Genomic DNA, 15,287 nt, shown 5'->3' with positions numbered 1-15,287 from the left:
AGCAACATGCTATGTCATACCATGACTGTGTTCCTCAGCAGTAAATCACTACCTACCACTTTCAATTTGTGAGGGCAGAGGACAATTATTCACTTGTCTGTTAACAAGTACAGTGTCTGTTCTTGTCCTTCCCCAATGACTTCATGGAGTTTTCTTTAACTAGGAGAGCAAAGGTGCTTACAGTTCCTGTCTCTGGTCCAAGCAATTGTTTTAAATGGTCCAGAATTATTTAACTGTTGGTGTTGACAGGAAGCTGGATGTTTCCGCTCTGATAAGCGTTTGTTTTAAGGTGTCTCAGTCCCTCTCTCCTTCCTGTCTTACAGCCCTAAAAGGGCTGCTAATGGATAAGCACAGAAAATTGCCAGTTTCAGTCTCATATTTACATATGAAGAAGACTCTCAGGAATTTTTGAGATTGCCCCAGATCAGAGATCCAATCCATCACATTGTAATTTCAGTGGAGGCAGGATCCCAGTCTCAACTTTTCCATGCATGTTCTCACTAAGATCATAGTGCCTTCTGTTCTCCCAAAGTCAGCTATTAAGACAAATCATATGCATAAAACCCCAAGTCCTGCTGGCAGCATACTGTGTTTGTATTCCAGATGAGATCCTGTTACAATCCCAGTGGATGTTACAATCTTACTTCACATACTGCTCTGGTGGAGCAAGTAAAAGGCACGTAACTTCTGGTTTCTATTATTTTATACTATACTTCATACTCTCAGCACAGTATCAGCTGACAATGGTCTCCACTGTGTTTTAAATCAATTACCTGAAGTAATAATTGTTTGTTATCAGAAAGGGGAATTTAATAAACAAGCCATAGTTGATAAATCAATGCACAGATAAATCCAGAAGATCATACAAATTAATTTACATGAATTTACTAATATGAGACTGCTGGAATTATACTATCTCAATACACCAAATTAACATTACTAGTTCTTGTAACTTAAATATGTATCTGTTGGGGTTTTTTATCTTTAGACCTTTGCTTCTGGTCAGACAATTAGGTATTGGAAGGAGGCTGGGCTGTAAGGCCCAGACTATTTTTTTTTTCTTCAGTGTTTTCTTAAGAGATTCAGTGAAATAAAATGATTAATTATGTTGTTACATCAGCTGAAGAGCTTATATACCATACCTCTGTTCTCACATACTTGAAATGTAGTGTTTTAACAGGGGACTTTGCTCTTCCACTCACCTGTAAATGAGTGCTACTGGAGTGGCAACGAGCCCTTTCTGCTTTCTCACCAGCTAAAGCTGTTTCCTCTTCTGTGAAATCACTGCTGGTTTACATCATTGTGAATTAGGTCAGAAGCAAACCCAGCGACTGCTCATTCCTGCTAGTGAAACGTATGAAGAGCGGCTGCAATGACAGATCCCTAATAACGCTTCTCATCTTCAGTCAATTAAATTTAGACCACGCAGAACTGTAAGAAGCACACAGTGAAAATTTTGGCAGGGTGACTGGCAAGCTGCAGCAGATCTAAGGAACCCGAAGTCTTTTAAATTCATCTTTCCTGGGAACTTCAATCAACCACTACATAAAGCCCTGGCTGAACACAATAAAAATTTAAACAGAGCAGATCATTAAAACAGGCACTTCCCGTTACCTCACGGTGACTTGCAAAAAATCTGATCGATGTAAGGTGCTCATCCCCTGTGTTGTAATCACAACTCACCCTGCCGGAAAACAAACAGCACCGTAACGTCCGCATTCACTACATTTGTGTACCAAAGGCAGATAGGAGGGGAGACCAAACATGTTTTTCCTAGTTACCAAAGAGGACAATTACTCCTACTGGAGAGAACAGGAACTTTTGGAATGTGCTTTTGGACATAGGAGTGTCTTTTGAGAACTACTGAATATATCTTCAAATGAAAACCATAACTTAAATGTAATTATCATTTCTGGCAGCTTGCATGAGAAAAATAAAGCATTTATCCTGTCACTGAGGCTCACAACCTCAGTGGAGTCTCAGGACTTCTGATCCGTTCTTTTGCCATTTCCACATGCTTCCTTTTAGTTTTTTGCCAGCCCCTTTTCAGTGGTCTGTGGGGACAGGACAAGGGGCAATGGCTGCAAGTTGGAACATAGGAAGTTCCGCACCAACATGCAGAAAAACTTTCTCACAGTGAGGGTGACAGAGCCCTGGGACAGGCTGCCCAGGGAGGTGGTGCAGTCTCCTTCACTGGAGATATTCAAGACCCGTCTGGACGCCTATCTCAGTGATACATCCTAAGGAACCTGCTTTGGCAGGGGGGTTGGACCCGATGATCTCTCGAGATCCCTTCCAACCCCTACAATTCTATGATTCTATGATTCTCCACAGATTTTTTTTTTTAAAAAAGTACCTAGCTTTCCTTCATTTTTGTGGCTCAGAGGTTTGCCTGTCCTTTGGCTATTATAATTTTTAACTTCCTCAGCACATCCCATCCCACAATTGCAGTTCCTTGCAGAGTGCAATTACCCGCCCCCCCCCCCAGCTCCACAGCACTCATACCTGAATTTTTCTCCCCTCCTCCCATTTTTGCCTCCAAATGCCAACCTTGACACCTCTGTCCTGCCTATGTACTAGGTGGTCTTTCATTTCATTCATCCACATGCAGAATTCCCCATCTTTATTCCTGACAGCCCACCTTGCACGCCGCCGGCTTTGCCTTTGTTAGGTGCATCTCCCACTCCCTTGCCTTCTATTCAAATCAACCCCACAAGGCAGATCCTTTCCATAAAAGCCACAAATGGCTGTTCTGCAGGATCTGGCTCACTGGTTACATCCTCAACATGCATTTATCTGTTAATACAGCAGGTTCCAGAGGACAGAGGCTTTTCTTCTGTGCCTTGCGCAGAGCTTGTCATTTATGATGCCAGCGCTCTCAGCCACACAACATCATCAGCAGCGCTGCCTTGCTACAATTAGGAGGGAAGCTTGCCAGCAGAGGATGGGGTTTAAGCTCTTCTTGACAAGGAAAAACAACGTTGAAACAATTGGTTAAATCTATGTTTACAGAACCCAGAGGGGTGTCTAGAAACCCCAGTTCACACAGGGATTGTCTATACAAGTGACATGTCAGGTAATGGATTGTTTAGTTTGGCAAGCAACTAGGGACAAGTAAGTGTGCTCTTGTTAGCTGCAAAATTTTGCACCATGTGAGAGTGCATGGCCTAAAACTAGAGGCAGGTTGGGGTTTTTTTGAGAGATGCCACTTCTTTTGATTTCTTGAAAATATTTTCAAATATTGTACTGGGAGCACAGTGACATGTATTACCATATTCTGCCCAGGAATATAAAGAAATACTAAGGATTATATTAAAAACCGACACCACAAAATCTTCACTAGCCCACTTCCCTGCAGTGTTTTTGCTATGAGATCAGTCTGTCAGCACAAGCACTGAGGTAACATGTTTTTCATCCAGTAAATACATCTTTCAGGGGAGCGGGCTTTCACAAAACACCCATCCCTCTGAGGCAGGATGGACCCACTCACCCAGACACGATCACGAACCAGCTCATCCCAGCAGACACTCAGCAGAGAAAAAGCAAGGAGAGAGGATGGTGGAGTTGTATGCAGCAAAGGAGTTCCTGTAGTGTCCCTGGTCAGCCTGACCACTGGTCAGCCTGGAGAAGAAGAGGCTGAAGGGAGACCTCATCCTGGTCTGTGGCTTCCTGACGAGGGGGAGACAAGGATCAGGTGTTAATCTCCTCTCTTTGGGGACCAGGGATAGAACCCGAGGGAATGGCATAAAGCTGCGACAGGGGAGGTTTAGGTTGGATGTTAGGAAGAGGTTCTGTACTGAGAGGGGGGATCTGGCTCCCCGGGGAAGTGGTCACAGCACTGAGCTCAGCTGAGTTCAAGAAGTGACTGGACAATGCCCTCAGTCTCATGCTCTGACTCAGCTGGATTTGTATGGAACCAGGAGTTGGACTTTATGGTCCTTATGGATCATGAAAGAAATGAAAAGGACACAAAATCTGTGCCCACGAGAGGCCAGAAACATTTCTTCAGAGTCATAATTGTTCTTTCTTGGAAGCCAGGCCAGCTACCCTGCAGACAGAAATAAAGTGACTACTCTGATTAGAGAAAGCCAAATAAATTTAACATTTTTAGGTTTGGCTTTATGTTAGATGATGGAAGCAGCAAAAAGATGCTGATTTCTTGCATTTTTTCTTTCAGAACTTCAGAGGCTTTAATCAGCATTTGCCCCTCAGGGTTTCTACAAACAGGTTTCAAGCAATATTTCTGGTGGAGTAGGATGCAGAAGGTGCTCTGGAAACTTCCACCAGGCACAATGCCCCTCAGCAGGCATCAGCAAATGCATCTTAAATCTGTATTTGAGAAACTACATATAAAAAGCCTGTTTTTCAGATCACCAGCAGATTCTGTTGATAACAAAATAATTTGCTCTGTGTGCTGCTTTCGGTTTAGAGCACGTAATGCAGCACATTATGGAAGCTCTGGTTACCATCTGTCCTTTGCATAAGCCTGTTTACATTTATTGCGCTATTACTTCCCAAATATATCCTATAAGCAGGGGAACAGGTAGGTAAGAGAACCCAGCAGGACTAATGATGCATAAGAAAGTTTGAGTCTATTATCTGATCTCCTTGTCAGCGTTTGGGGAGAAGGTGGTTTATTATGAGACCAAAACCTACATCTTTAAGACAGGGTAATCCGACCTGAATTAAGACAGCCAAATTTAAACATTTTAATCAAGAAGTTTACCTCAGATCTGAAGTTTCAGAGAGGGTTCTGCAGAGGGCTCGCCTAAGTTTCTCTCCAACAGACAAGCTGCTGAAAGAGGTTATACATCTTGTTATTATTTCATGGAAGTATCAAATAAATACGATTATATAGAGACATATCTTTGATGGACAAACTTAGGATGCATTCAGTTTCCTTAACCTTCAGGAACATCATTCAAACTTCCTAGTGTGTTAATTCCCTGATAGAAGTTTAAACCATCTTTCGTTACATGAAGATTGGTTATGCTATTGGTAATTAAAAAAAAAAAATCCCCTATTAATTAGCTGTCATTCTGGTGTTTTAAAGAAAGTCTCACCACCTCATTGATTGCTTTCAGATCACACGTTATGAGGAAGCGGGTGAGAGTTGCCATTATCTCCACATAGATGGAGACCTATCAACACTGCAGAACATTTTTTGTAAAATAAATGTCAGTGATCATACTGGAGATTATACAAATCATACATACACCAGCGTTGGGCCTAATTCAGCAAAACAGATGAAATATAAGAACAATCTTGAATACTGAAAGCCACGCTCCAAGAAGGCTCCTTTGTGGCTTTTTTCATATAAATTGTATATAGATGGATGGAAAAAAATGCATTAGCGTACAAGGAATTACCACTGGCAATACTGGTGAGGAAATAATGAAAGGATGATTGGCATAAATCATTCGGAAACCTTATTACACGATTCTGATCCATATATTAAATTGATTGGCATTCCAGAGCTGAGAAGTAGTAAGGTCAGGCTTACTCTGGAGCACTGTATTTCTTTTCACATTGTATTGTAAAGCCAGAGTGGAATTCTCATCCCCCAGGAAATTCCAACATTTTGACATTTATTTTCTGTGCAAATAAAAAACATACTGGGTTGCAATCACTGAAACTCTTATATGCAATAGTATAGGAATATCAAAATAATGTAAATATCATAGGCACCGAAATGAAAGGAATAAAATGCCAATATAAAATATTTCAACATGGCCAGAAAGAAATAAGGTAAAAATCATTTATTTTGATATTTTCCCATCAAATTTAATCTAAATCAATGTATTCACTTAAGATGATTCATTTTTGATGAAATTGCATTGTCTGGATAGAAAATTGTTTGGTTTTTTTTTCCCTCAGCTGGCTCTCATTATTAAAGATTGATCAGATTGCAAAAGTGTTGGAAAAAACCATTAAGATTTCGGCTTTTGCAAACTTATTATACTGAGAGTAATTTTGATTAAAGTTTCACAGTCCACAAGATGGAAAAGCAAATAGTCACAGTAATTGTCAATCATCTTGAAAGGACTCGCAGGTGGCTCTGAGGTGACTTCAGAAAAGACAGTAACCGAATTGCTGACTTGAATAGGGCCATTTGAACACAAGATCTGTCTTCTTCCTCTCTAGGTCCTGTGGCTGCACACCCTTAGTAGCAGTCTGTGCTTTGGTTGCTTCTCCATTGCAACCCTGCACGTGATGTTTTAGCATCTCTCTCTCTCACACCAGCCTGCCAGCGTCCCATTTACTGTCTGGTCAAGGAGCAGATAGGTTTGTGTGTCCAACTTGCCCCTTTCTACCATTTCAAATGTAGCTCCTGCGCCTTGTTTCTTACATAGCAGCTCTCTCCTCCCCTTCTGTTGACACTATATTTCTTTCATTCCCTTTTTTTCATCATTGCTCACCTCCTTCTCTAGTTTTTCTGCCTTATTATGAAATACTCTGCAGAACTTGCTGTTCTTCCCTCTTCCCAGGAATCATCTCCTAACTCATTGACCTACCTCTCATCCTGAATTAAGCTTAAACATTTCAAGGCTCTTTGGGGAAAAAACCTTCACATTTATATAAATGGTATGACTTCAGTAGCATTCAGAAAACAAAGAATAAATGAGCAGAAACTTTTTTTTCCACAGGAGAGGCAATTTAATTCTCTGCCAAGCTAATTAAGGGAATTCATGAAGATAAGGGATGCCTTCTGTTCAGATGTTGCTGCATTTTTTTTCTGCAGCCTGTACTGCTTCTGTACATATACTGTACGTCCACTCACCAGCTGCGAATGGAGATCAAACCTCAAGTGTTTCAATGTACTTAGGTGATTTATTATAATGGTTCTATCACTAATCCAGCAAAATGAAGGTAAAATTAGTTTGAAACAACAGATTATCCTGAAATTGCTAATAAAGCAGTAAGGAGAACAAATGAAAGGAATTAGTGTAATGTACTTGCCTGTTAACAAACTTTTGAGGCTGTTGTGCATGGAGAAAATCCGGCTGGAAACGCAGTTGTGCCTATTCACTCCTAATAAACCTTTCCCCATCTCATGCATTACCAAACTTCTTGCAGATGCTCAAGTGACTTATGCAGAGTACTGTGAAGAGCAAAAACATTAGTGAAAAAGCTGCCTGTGTTTCCAATTTTGCAAGCACCACGAAGTACTGGATCTGGCCCTTGGATGCAGGGGTCCTGTGACTCATTTTGTCACACTTCCCACACAGGCATTATTACATTTAACTTGTCACAGGCTTTTTACAAAAGCATTTCTTCCCACGTAGGCAAGATTTCTCTGGTCAAAAGTGTCCGTTTCAAAACCTCTCTCTCAAGGAAGTTTTCTCCTTTCCTTAAGACCACTTATTTACTCCTAGGTAGCCCTGCCTTGCTCCATCCTAACTAGCTCCTGTTGGTATTCATACAGTTTAACTATGGACATTTATCACTGGCACTTCTCCAGGCAGCCTTATGACTTTGGTAGCAGAGTGTAACTGGTGTTTAGCCTCTGCTTTGTACATTTCCAAAGCGCTAACAACCACTCATTACCTGAATCTGGCACCTACCCATAAAACTTCAGGTTTTCAAGCCCTTGCGAGGATGGGAACATTATTAAATTAGTATTCTCAGAATCCTGAGTGTACATTTACTCCTGCTTCCATTAAAGTATTTCTGCACATTTTCAGGCACCTAAAAGCCCCAGAAAGATGGTGGTGTAATTCCCTCCCCTTTATAGTGGGCATGTTGCAGTGCCACGTGTGTGCAGCACACAGGTGAAGGGATCCAGAGAGCTATGGTTAGCATAGAATTGAGTCCAACTGAAGATGGTCAATTCAGAGGGTGGAGACACCAGGTTAGGCTCCAGGCTGCCTTCACATAACTACTGGTCCCAATTAGAATCACAGAATGGTTTGGCTTGGAAAGGACCTTAAAGACCATCCTATTTCATCCCCTACCATGTGCAGGGACACCCTCTGCTAGACCTGCTTGCCCAAAGCACCATCCAACCTGGCCTTGAACTCTGCCACATCTTCTCTGGACAACCTGTGCCAGGGTCTCAACACCTTCACAGGGAAGAATTTCTTCCTAGTATCTAATCTAAATCTCCCCTCCTTCAGTTTAAGTCATTACCCTTTGTCCTATCACTTCATGCCCTTGTAAACAGCCCCTGTCCAGCTTTCCTGTAGCCCCTTTAGGTACTGGCAGGCTCCAATAAGTTCTCCCTGGAGCCTTCTCTTCTCCAAGCTGAACAAGCCCAACTGTCTCAGCCTGCCTTCATAGGAGAGGTGCTCCAGCCCCCTGATCATCTTTGTGGCCTCCTCTGAACTCAGTCCAGCATCTCAATATTTTTTCTGTACTGGGGACCCCAGAGCTGGATGGAGCACTCCAGATGGGGTCTCACCAGAGCACAGGGGTAGAATCCCCTCACTTGACCTGCTGGTCATTACAGTGAGCTCAAGTCTGCCTAGAAAAGTTTAAGCAGGAACATCCATTGCTTACTTCATCCAAACATGCAGCTGCAAACGTAGAAACCCTTGGAGCATGGCTGCTGATCTGGTAATCTGGAAGAGTACAGCAAAACCTCCAGAAGCATCCTTTAGGTAATCAGTCAGGTTTAGAGAACAGGGATGTCAAACAGCTTAATGCTTTTCCAGAATCCATGTAATGTAAGAGCATGTGGTGGTGGTGGTTTTGAGTGAAATAGTTGCATGCCTTCTTAGGGAAAAGAGATTGTTGTGTTTTAGTCATTAGAGGAGGCCACAGTCTCAGTACATGTCCAGAGCTACAAAGCAAATCACAAGGAGAGAGAGCTCAGGGTCTGTCATTGTGCTGTGTGTTTCTCCCCACAGAAATCACCATCCAGGCTGCTGGGTGCTGCATTGGGTGGGAATGGAGTCAGCAGACAAGCTGCAAGCCCCAGCACACTTGGTGCTTGAAAACCAAACCAAGCAGGTAAACAAAACCAATGGAACATGCAGGAAAGCACAGAACAACAACAGAGGGCTGGGAAAATGCTTGAAACACATTTTGGCTTGTTACGTTTTTTCTGGTTTCACATCACTGTCTTCTCCTGCCCTGAGCAAAGTGTTGTTCCCTGTCATTACCATTAATAACAATATATAACAACATTGCCATGGCCAGCACACCAGGGAGAGCAAAGAAAATCTGAAAGACAATCTTCTCACAAAAACAAGTAAGTCTGATAAATTATCCGTGGCTAAATTTATCCTTAATTACAGATGACTTTTAGCCATCAAAGCATATGTATTGTTCTCCTCCTACAAGCAGCATGGGTGAGGCAACTCTTTCATTTACATATTTAAAGGAAAAAGGGAACATTTTCATCCTTTGGAATTCTAATCACTCCAAAGATACCTGTACAGCCTCTAAAAAGCAAAGCTGATCAGGCCAGTGCCTGGAAATATCGAAAGTCCAAAATTCCCAACTATTTGGGATGAGGGAAACTCAGATTCAAGCTCCCAGTCTGAATAAGAAAATGCAAAGACACGAAGTCGCCCTTCACACATCCTAGATGAAATCTGAGCAGTTTCTCAGGACAAAATAAAAGAAAAATAATCCTGGTCTTTAGGTCCTTTTCTGACACAAATTTCAACATAGCTGGTGTGCTCCTAGGAAACAGTTCAGTTGTGACAAGTCCACATCTCTCAGCAACTGCTAATTTAGCTGGAAAAATGTTCATCTCGCTCTGGTTAAAATCTCCTTGTTTCTGCCACAGTGTTTTAATTTCAAGCCACAAACTTCAGTATAAATTTGGGCACACACTTCTTTTTCTGCATACCTTTGCTTTTGCTATGATACTGTTATTTTCCCTCTCCATAAACCTTTCAGGGAAACGGCGCATCTGTCATTGTGCCTATAACTCCTATCTGCACATCTCCAATCGCTACTGCAGGAAAGCTCAGGGGTACTCAGTATGAGCAAGCCGGCATTTCCTGATGCCTGGAGAGATCAGCCCTGCTCAGGCTGAGTTCTTGGTTGGGATATTATGAAAAATTTTCCATGTGCAACGATCCGGCAGGTTGCACAACGAGCCTCCCGGTACCTTGAGGATCCCAACAGGGTCACACCCATTTGCACGGAGCCGTGCCTAAATCAGCAGGGCAAGAAGCCTCCCAACGTGTGTTTCACGGAGGAGATGTAGTAAACTCAGGTGAACTTGAGCTGCGCGCGTTGCCAAGCGCGTGGGAACAGCCGGCGCTGCGTGAATGTCTGCTCACCGCTGAATCATGACAGGCTGCCGGCCCTCAGTAGCTGCCCAGCGCCGCAGAACTGCCGCCTTACTCATGCAAAGCTATGGTGCAACTTCCTTCATTGGTTCTGGATTTAATGCTGGCTCCAACGGAGGGGAGGGTCAGATAGCAATTACTTCGGGCTCCCAGGGACCCCGCAGAGCTACGTTTGATAAGGCAATGAGTCATTCAGGCTGCTTGCCTCTTAGTTTCTGCCTGGGGCCACCACGAGTCTCCCACTAGCCCTGGTAACCAAACAGGGATTATTACACCTCTGGCTGTATGAGTGCACGCAGATATGAGTGCATGGGTGTAAGGAGGAAGAATGACTCTGGCCTTTTCCTATTGCTACATAGGTCATTCTCTCATCATTTTCTGGGAGAGAATATTTAGATCAATGGTGTGTCTGAAGATGAAACTCACAGGCAGAGGCTTGTGCCCCTCTTTATTTTAAAATAAACCACTATAAAAAAAAAAGACAAGCAATAAAATAGATCTGCCCTGTACTTGCAATCCGCTTCTGCACACTCATTTTAGTGAAAACAGATGATTTAATAAACTTCTCTTATAAACAGCTCTACAGCTCTAACAGAGTGCTGTTTGTACTTTGTAATTTCCCACATCCCATCAATATGATCCCTAAGCAGTTTCTGGATGCAGAGCTCAACTCCATCGCCCTCTAATACACCTCTGCACACCCTCCGAGGCGCCTGGTGCTGCAGAGCTCTTACTGAGGGCAAAGCATGAAATGCAGTGAGAACCGTGGTGCTAAGAGAGCAGCAAGGAATCTGTCCTGCAGGATTTTCCCTTAGTGCCCAAAGCACCATAAGCTGTGCTGGTCAGACAATCCATGCCTGTGCAGCTGACACATTAACAAACCCACCAGACAGAGCAGTTACTGAGAACTTAACACAGCTCTTGCTCATTGCACATCACAGCAGAGCCACACTTTGGTAAGCTTGATCTGAATTTACTGAAGAAGTTAGAACAGCAAAACAAGTTCTAAAAATCCTACCATAAGCAAGCTTTCACTTTCTGCTGCTTTGCTCCTAAGGCAAAGCTATGGCTGTTCACCTGGAATTCTTCTGTTTGAGCAGCTCCATCATCGCTCTCCTCCCCAGCTTTCCCTAGATTTATCTTAGAGCTTGGCTTCGTGACCACAGAAGAACAGCAGTGTGCTGAAACTCACTGAAGACACACAGGCCATCAAAACTCTGCCTGTCTTTCACTAAAGCGTGAGTCAGGAACTCCATATTCAGCAAGGATTTGGGGCACCCACCCAAGCAGGCCTCAGTACTCTATGTGACTTGAGGCAAGGCACTTGCATTTTGGTGGGGTTTCTTTTCCAGCTTTTGAAATACAAGTGAAAAGACTAACATTACAAAGCTGGATAAGAGAAGAAGAATGGAGTTGGTCTTCCTAATTTCTAGTGTCTACCCAAACCCCATCTTATTCTCACCATGTAAGTAGAAAATAGAAATAACTCTACCTGGAAAGAGTTTGAGAAAACCAATCTATATTATTGTCAAATTTAGTGATTTTTTTTTTTCCCCTCAAGGACCCAGTTCCAATCTGTGCTCTGAGTCAATGGAAAAGGCATTTGACTCTGATTGTATGGCCCACAGATCCATATCGGAACCATGAGAACAGAACCAGAGAGAGCAGACCAACCTGCTCTGGTTTGCTTTGGCAACCTGGCCTCTGGGAAGCAGATGGAGGTATCCTTACCTCTGATAGTTAATTAAAACTTTGCATGCCTGTGGAATGCGTTTGCTTCCTTGGGAATGAAAGATGCAGCTGGACATGGCAGATACTCTGTAACACATCAGCTCCATCTCCACCTGCCCCACGGCAGTCCTGAATACACCCTGCAACAGCTTTTTGAAATGAAAACTGGGCTTTGAAAAGCAGCCTATTGCTCAGCGCTCTGAACCTTGATCTGTAGGTTTGATACTGTGAACAAAGGGGAGGCACCACGCGTGGATGTAGGAACAAGCAGCAGGTCACCTTGCCATCCCCAGTCTTCCTGTGTACTTCAGAACCTTTGCACGCTACCGGTCCGAGGCACCCAATCACCAGAGACAAACATCAATGGGGTGCTAATCCAAGCTAATCCTGGCATTATGGATGAGTGGCATCTATTACCTGTTGTGCAGATGCTTTAAGTGAAATTTTGCAACTCTGCTGAGCACACCAGTAGAAGTAATGCTTCCCTGGCCAGAATTGGAGCAGTAATGCAACAAGCTTTTCTGTAGAGAAGGGAGACAGGAGCTTACTGTGACAGAAAGAGACAGCAGAATCAGTAGTCCATACTGTGAGTGCTGCAATGATTTGGTCTACCTTCTAAATCTTAAATGTGGTCCTTGTATTTTTCCTCCACAAGATAGAAATGAGAACTGTCTCTGTGTCACTTGGTGATTCCCTAGAAACAGAATAGCCTTTGGTAATCAAATCCACTACAAAGCAAATGACAGTATCTAAGAGTCACTATTATATTATACAGGAATCACAATTCAGTGAGATTGGAATTATTTTTATTTAGCAGTAAAACAATATCTGGAAATGCTACCTATTTTAAAGGTCAGCCATCATCTGAAATGGTATTTTCTTTGTTACCTGGGAGAGACAATATCTTAAGGGAAAAAAGTGTTGCTTTCTTTTTTTTTTAGTGAAACTCATGCTATCTGGTGTTCTTCCTCATGACTTGATTGTGGAAGAAACCACAAATTTAGTCTTGAAATAGAAGGAGAATAAAACTAAACCGTGTTTGCCTGAGTATTCACACCAGAGAAGATGGATACTGGATGCCTGCAATTACAGCTTACACAAATACAGCACCCTAGCATTATTCCCACAGCCATTATTCATTTAATGCATCTTCACATAACCCTACACAAACTCTTTTTACAATAACAGAGGGACTCTGAACTTTTAGTGACACTTCTGAGTCCCACAACAATCTGTGTAAATAAACAATTACACACTCAGTCCTCTCCACATACACAAATCACAAGGTGCTACCTGGCAGATGGGGTACTTCAAGAGACAAAACACATATGCTTCCACGGAAAATACAACCCTATTTATAATATAAACTTTTGAAGTGCTGGATTTACACTTGAAGCATATGCAGAACACAACTAAAATCCTATTAAAATGGAAATTAATTTCCTGACTCTTTTTATTTTATCAAAACGTTCTTCTTTTCAGTTTCCCTCATCTTCACTGAAGTTACAATTTACTATTTGTATCTTCTAACGTAGCCCAGCAGAATAAGCAGTATTAGCAAGGCAAAAGCTTCCATTAACTCATAAAAGCCTGAGCATTTTTCCTAGTATTAGGGACAGAAATACATAAGGCTACAACAGCACATCCTCCTTAGCAGACAAGTCACTGCTTTCACAGAGTAACTTCTTGTATAACCTGAGGTTCCTAACAAAAGCATTCAGTTAATTTGAGACTCTCAACACTACTTTTGCCATAAACAGACCCAGGTAACAGGCAGGAGGGCTTATGGAGTGCTTCCCCACTCAAGCACTCATTCACCTTTGTCTTTATATTTATACTTACCTGTCCCAAATAATATTAAGCAGTGTTGCATACCTAATCTATGTTTTAGAAGCAATCACAAGGGAGTCTGGAAGTTCCCATGCCATCATCTAACCTGGTTTCAGCAAGAAATCAGTCTTTCTAGTGTTGCTTCTGCCAAGAAAGTAAGAAGAGGCAGCTGAACAAGACTAAGGGCAGTTGAAATGAGCAATGTTTTGAACAAGGTGCAGGGTGAAAGGGCAAAAGTAAAACCAGTACCTGGCTGTGTAGGATCTGATGTACTACAGCATCCCAAGGGAGTTGTTCCATTGGGGTAATAGCAGAGGAGGTTGACAGCAGGTAGGAGCCAGGACATGGAGTGATCACATCTTGTCTGGGTGCAGAGGGAATGCTTTAATCTTAGCCATGGAAAACAAAAAAAAAGGCAAGGGAAAATTACAATGTAAAGTTGAAGTTTCATTAATGGAAAAGGGTTACCAAAGTCTGTGCTAGCAAGCTTCCATTCCACTAGTCCTTGTGTGTGAAGTCACAGTTCCACTTCATGCTAAAAGCTTGCCCCAGCTCACACACTTAAATGGCTCCAGTACATACTTTATAGATTTTTAAGTTTTGGGAGCTTCCAGACATTGATAGAAGCATTGCAGATGATAGAAGAGCAAATCTAATTGCAGAAGCCAATTCCGACTTTGTTGCAAGACGTGCTTTTCCCCACGAGCAATAAGAGATCTCTTTGTTGCTTGGGACTTTTCCCAGGCATTTCATTTCTTTGACAGGTCTACTACTCATCCAAAACTTCAGAGCTTTACCCAACCGCACCTGCATCAGGCTCCTTTCAGAAACAGGATATTTCAGTGTTTTGCAATTCCCATTAAACCCACAAACCTCTTGTCAGCTCCCAGCACTGCTACTCGGCCGTGTTTTCCTCTGGCGTTGTGTGGAATGGGCTATTGACAAACCTAGAGCTGGATAAAGCCATCTGAACTCCTGGAAGCTGCAATGAGAACAGCAGCACAGCGGGTTCTCCTGTGTCAGGTGTCAGTATTCTGTTCACTCCACAGGGCCAGAGCAAAGAAAATCATGAAATAACTGTCAGAGGTAACGAACGGCAACTGCGATAGACCGCAGGTTAAATTGCACATGGCACTTCTTCAAAGCCAATCACCCTCTCCTGTAAAGGAGTCCTTGTGTCAGTTTTAAATTCCAATAATTTTCTGAGAACTCAAGATCAGGGAAAAAAAAAGCCCAAATCAGTTATTTGCTGGAGCTGGCCAGCAGAACCAGGTGCAGCTGTTGTATGGATGGGGCTATTACAGGGAGATGGCTTTTCCCCCTCCTGTTAGCAGAGATTGTACTGTAGCAGATAGATAATATTAGGAGGGTGGAGAGGACTAAAATGTCCTAAGACAGCGATGCATTGTAGAGCTGGATCAGCTAAATTTAGACCATTTAAGCTCAAAAACCGCCAGCAGTTTTTCTGAGAGCTCACTT

This window comes from Gallinula chloropus (genome assembly GCF_964237585.1).
Source record: "Gallinula chloropus genome assembly, chromosome: 12".
NCBI lineage: Eukaryota > Metazoa > Chordata > Aves > Gruiformes > Rallidae > Gallinula > Gallinula chloropus.
Note: the sequence above shows the minus strand (reverse complement) of the source record.